A 6,112-nucleotide genomic window follows, 5' to 3' on the forward strand; every position below is an offset into this window, starting at 1 on the left:
GGGCCGCCGCCTGCGCGCTCCGCGCAGCCAATCAGAGGCCGGCGGCGCCCGAGGCACCACGGGAATTGTAGTCTCGCCTCAGTATCGGGGGCGTGGAGCTGGCGCGGGACATCTCGGGAGCTGTAGTTCTGCCTCGGTCTCTGGGAACCGCGTCTGAGCTCTGTCTTATTTATCAGACAATGGGAAGTTTATACCTCTTGACCCCTTCTCCCATTTCGCAACCCCACCCCGCCTCGGGCAATCACCAGTCTCTGGTTCTCTGGATCTGTGAGCTTGGTTATTCTGTTTCTTAGATTTCACATGTAAGTGAGCTCACACAGCATTTGGTTTTTGCTGATTTATTTCACCGAGCTTAATACCCTCAGGGTCCATCAACGTTGGACCCCTTACCTCGTGGGTCTCCCACTCTGCAGGGCTGTAGGCCATCTGGAATAGGAGCTCACAACCCTGGCACTCTCCGCTGGGGTCCCAGCCCCCTTAACCCTCTACTCTAGGCAGCTTTATTCTATTTGGCTTTGTGTAAGTTATTGGGGTAAAGAAGGGTGGGTTTTTCTGGAAGAGCTCTGGGATCCCAGATACAGCTCGCAACATCACAGGATGGTTCGGGCGAGGGGGTTGGAAGAGGCCATTCCAGGAGCTCTTGGACCCAGACTGACCGAGGTGCTGATCCCCTCGGCCTCCAACTCCCCTCTGAGCAGTGTTGCAGAGTCTACAGAAAATTATGTCTGGTTTCTTACTTTTCCCTTCAAAATGTTGTCCATATACTTTCTTTTTCCCATTTCTACTTCTAACCTGCATGGACCCTCTAGCTTTGACATGTAAAGGAAGACCCTGCTTCCCACGAAGCGCGGGTGACTGCACATCCTCTGACCCGCGGAGGTGGTCGAGGTGCTGTCTATAAGCCCAGGAACTTGCCCTCAGCGCTTCTGTCACCTGGCTCTTTATTCATTCATTGCATAAATTAGCTACTTATTATATTGCAAGAGTTTGGGCTTTTTGAGTTTTTTTGTCTTATTTTTTTGGCCTGGCCGGAACTTGCAGCTTGAGGGATCTTAGCTCCGGGATTGAACCTGCACCCTCAGCAGTGAAAGCATGGAGTCCTAACCACTGGACGGGCGGGGAAGTTCCAAGAGTTTAGCCTAACATATATTTGAAAAGAGAGGAGGGCATGGCAACCCACTCCAGTATTCTTGCCTGGAGAATCCCACGGACAGAGGAGCCTGGCAGGCTACAGTCCATGGAATCGAAAAGAGTTGGACACGACTGAGCGACTATCACACACACACATTTGAAAGAAAAGAACCCAGGTGTCAGCTAGAGGACCTTGTTTATTAAACTCTGGTGTGTCTTCCTACCCCACCCCCAAACCCTGATTGAGACAGAGGCAGGGAGGGAAGAGGTGGGAGGAAGACCCTCAACTAAAAGCAAAGCAAAGCTCCGGACAGGTGGGCAATGTGCGCCTTTCATCACAGAAAAGGAAACAGAGTTTACATGTGCATTTTTTTATTATGCAAAGAAACACATGCAAAAAACTAATAAACGTGGTGCGAGAAATAGGTGGAGTGGGAAAGGTCGGGGGCGGGGGTAGAGGGGGGTCTAAACCTTTCAAAGTATCCCTTTTCGTGTTTTTTGATTTTTGAAATGTGATTCCATGTGTATTCGAACTTTTCGTTTTAAAGGTAACAAAATTTAACACTGCGGTGGCCCTACATTCTCCTCCCACTATGAGCTCTAAGCCGGTTCAAAGCGCAGGATGTCCACGACAGGAGCTAGCCTTTCTTCCCGGAGCGGATGGGGCAAAGCAGGGGAGGCGGGCAGTGCAAGCGAGAAGGCCGAAGCAGGGGGCACAGACCCCAGGTGTGCTCGCTCACCTGGAAGAAGGAAGCGCGCGGCAACCGGCGGGTCTGAACCCGGGAGGGCGCTGGGAGCGAGCGGCGGCGCCTGCGCTACCTACGGCGGCCACGAGGGGTCAGCCGCGCGCCGCCCGCCGCGGATGCTGCCAACGCAGGTGCAACAGGTGCACGCCGCGCGCAGCGCCTGCTTCTTCCTCGGGCCACTTCCTACCAAACGACAGCCCCTGGGGGCGGGGGAGCGGGGGACCCTGGACAAAGGCTCCGGGCAAGAATCCGTTCCTCCCGGGCCACAGGAAGCGGAGACAGTTTCCGGGGCTGGGACACCGCCGAAGACTAATCAGGGGCTTTCAAGACTGGGCAGGGGAAGGGTCAGACTGCCGCCTGAGACCTGATGCGTCCTGGCCTCTCTGAACTAAGACGGGAATGGAGCGACTGTGGGTGGGTTAGGAGCTGGTTAGCGTGAACTCCACCCTCTATAAAGGAACCCCTGACAGGAGAGAAAATAGCTGCGTGTTGTAAGGTGATCACTCAGCCAGGGAAGCGGCTGTCACCTGCTGTGTGACCTGGGAGAGTTACTGGCCCTCTCTGGGCCCCAGTTGAGTCCCTGTCACTCAGGTTAGATAAAATGATCTTCGGGCCACTCCCAACTCTCATTCTGTGAATCTAAAACTTCCCGTCCGCTGACACTTACCCCCAGGAGGGGGCTTAGCCCCAGGGAGGTCTGGCTGCACCTAGCAGACCTATTCCCCTAACATGGTCTCCAGACAGTCCCCAGGAAAAGGCCCTTTGGAAGGTCGGATCCTGGCCACCCTGAAGGCTATTGGCTGAAACGCCTGGACCCAGTGGAACCCAGCATCTCTGCCTGGGCCACACCATCCGGGTGAGAACTGGGAGCTATCCTTATTTCTCATCTGAAAGTGCTCGCCACCCCCACCATGCTGCCAGACCCCGCACGGTGGATGAACACGCTTCCAGACACAGCAGAAAGGACAAAGAAGGTTGCATTGTCTTTAGGATGACTGCTATTTAAAGTAACATATATGTGGAATATATATGTAAAGTAACGTATGTGAAACATGTATAAACATATATATAAAGTAACATGTATGTGAAAATAACATTTATAATGTTATAATATAACATTTATAATGTTAATTATAATCAGCAGTCTGATTTAATTCTGCCAACAGATGCGTCTACACATAGCCAGACCTCAAGAGGTCCAGTCTTGCAAGGCGCATGGCTCATATCAGTCATTCAAGCACCTCATCTGGGGAAGGGGACATTTGGGGATCCATTCGAGGTGGCTGAGCCACCTATTTGCTGGTGAGCTGTAAAAAAAATTCAACAGGCAGGTCTTCCTGAGGAAGTTCCTGGCAGTGCCTCCCCACCGTAGAGGATGGTTTGAGAGCCTCAGGCCCCCTTCCAGGCTGGAGTGCTGACCTCACTGTAACTGATCTCAGCTCTGCATCCACCTCATCCCGGATGAACGCCCACCTGTTGGGGGCCTCTGAGGTGTCACGACAAGTTCGAAGGTCCCTCTTAGAGAGGATTTTAAATCACTAATGCAGCTTCTCTTCCAAGGGGGTCAGTGCCCCTGAGACAGAGCTTCAGTAACACCAGTAAATCCGTTCCTATGTTAAGTCGCTCCCGAACACGAAAGCCCACGGATTTCCCTCCTTCCAAACATCTCCCTTGTCCTCTCCCTCCCTTGGAGGCACTTGGGACCAGTGGGAGGGGCCAGTGGAAAAGGCTGCAGCGGAGGTCCAAGGGGGACCACAAACAAGGGCATCAGCAAATATCAAGATGCCTTGAAGATGCCTTGGAGGTCGTGGGTGCCAGGTTCTCACTGGTGGGGAACAGAGGGAGATGGGAGGGCTGAGGCTGGAATCAACCCTATGGTCTTTAATAGAATTGGAGATGTGGATATAGACCCATGGTTTTTTTAAAAACTCAGATAGATTTGGAAACATAAAATGTACGTGTCTAAATATATATTGCATTCTAACATATATGAACTTCCCTGGTGGCTCAGACGGTAAAGCGTCTGTCTACAGTGCGAGAAACCCGGGTTCAATCCCTGGGTTGGGAAGATCCCCTGGAGAAGGAAATGGCAATCCACTCCAGTATATTGCCTGGAAAATCCCATGGACAGAGGAGCCTGGTGGACTGCAGTCCATGGGGTCACAAAGAGTCGGACACGACTGAGTGACTTCACTTCACTTCACTTCTAACATATATAAACTGGGCTTCTTCAATGGCTCAGTGAGTAAAGAATCTGCCTGCAGTCTTGAAGACACAGGAGACATGGGTTTGATCCCTGGGTCAGGAAGATCCCCTGAAGAAGGAATTGGCAGTCCACTCCAGTATTCTTGCCTGGGAAATCCAGTGGACGGAAGAACCTGGTGGGCTACAGTCCATGGGGTCCCAAAGAGTCAGACACGACTAAGTGACTAAATACACACATACATATATAAACTGTATTTATGTATGTCTGCTTATTTTTACACACATCAGTAGCAACAGGAACATCTAATGCCCAGATCAAGGCTTCTAAATATTATTCTCTATGAAAAAGAACCAGAGCTCTTTGGAGAAATGGGTGATCTTCAGCCACAGACATGGAAAGTGTAAAATGAACCTAAAACATTTTGTTGTGTCAGAAAGCAAATAAGTGCTCAAAGAATAATAGGAATTTATCCAAGAGTCTCAGGAGCCAGCTTAACAGAGTTCCCGTGGCCACATCTACAAAAGTTGGGCATCAAAATAAATAACAATAGTCATAGATTATAATCCACTGATAGCCAGAATCCATGAGCCATACTGGTAATCAACCAATCGATCAATGAGAAAAAGTTCTTCTTACAGAAGAAAGGCAGCTAATAAATACAGAAGAAATGGTAGAACCAGAAAAATCACTATGTGATGTTTTTATCTTGCAGACATTTTCTATGTCATCTTTCGTGTCCTTCCGCTAATGTGACCTGGACCATCTTCCATCAGAAGGCAGGGTCCCTACCCCTTCCTCTTGAAACTGAGAGTGTTCAGCCTAGAGAGATTCAACCCATGGTAGCCAAAATGATAATAAAAGAGTTTTTAAAAGGAATTTGACCTCAGTCTAAGAAATATAGACTCCTGGAGTTCAAATCAGAAAAAGGTGTTTTGTGAACAGGAGCTTCTGCTACAAATTTCCTGAAACAGCAAGCCCCCCTCCCACTGTGCACCTTGATTTTGTTTATAAGAATTCAACTAACACAGGTTAGAAGATCAGCATATCAGGGCCCCTCAGCAAGTCCCAGGAGGTGTGTGTGAAACCAGCTTTCCCTTCTCTGCCAGCAGCAACCTGGTGAGTTCAGGTCTGGCCCTACTGGTGTTTCTCATTCTCTGCTTGGACTCTGCCTGTTTAACAAGAATGAAGGCATCACAGCTGGTTTGTTTTCCCAAATCAGAGACCCTACACTCCAAGGAGACCCCCATGACCATGGCAACATGCTAGCGAAGCCCATTCTGCTGTGTTCTGTTGTCACCATTCATTGAATCGAAGTCAGCTGCACTGGGACCTGTGTGCCCCACCGTGGGATTGGTGAAGGCTGTGAATCAAAAGGTTTTTGAGATTATCTGACTCCCTCTGGGAACCAGCCTGTGGCTGAGGACCCCAGTCAGCAGGCTGTCCAGCATCAGGAGCCCGAGCCCAGGGGGAGGTCCTGCAGGCTCCATGCAGGGGACGGGGGATAAGAAGAAGACTCACATCGCTGGGCCTTGTAAGGTAGTCATTGGTTCTCCTTCATACCCAGGGCCCAGCAAAGCCAGGCTGGCTCCTTGCCCTCTTTCTTCCAAGGGCTGGGCTGGGAGATGGATCTGACCCAGCTCAGCACGACAGGGCACAGGCATTCTTGCAACACAACATTTATTGAGGGCCAACCAGGCAAGGGGCAGGCTGGGCCCCTGGCTCACAGTAGACGTGAACTGGCCACAAGTGCCTCTGCAGCTGAAGGTCTGGGGAAGGGAGGCCGTGCAGAAATAAATCCGTAATGACACATCGGGTGAAGTCAGGAGGGAGCGAGCAAGGTGCCCCAAGGGACAAGTCTTTCTGAGACTAGGACCTGAAACGAACCCTGAGGGTGACAGGAGGCAGCAGACGGAAGTGGGGAGAAACAGCATTCCCAGCTGAGAGCCAGGAGGGGCCCAAGGCCAGAGGCCAGTGTGCTTGGGGGCCTGGGGTGGGATGACATGGGAGAGACCCTGTTCACAGGATGCTG

The sequence above is a fragment of the Budorcas taxicolor genome, chromosome 5 (assembly GCF_023091745.1).
Source record: "Budorcas taxicolor isolate Tak-1 chromosome 5, Takin1.1, whole genome shotgun sequence".
Lineage (NCBI taxonomy): Eukaryota > Metazoa > Chordata > Mammalia > Artiodactyla > Bovidae > Budorcas > Budorcas taxicolor.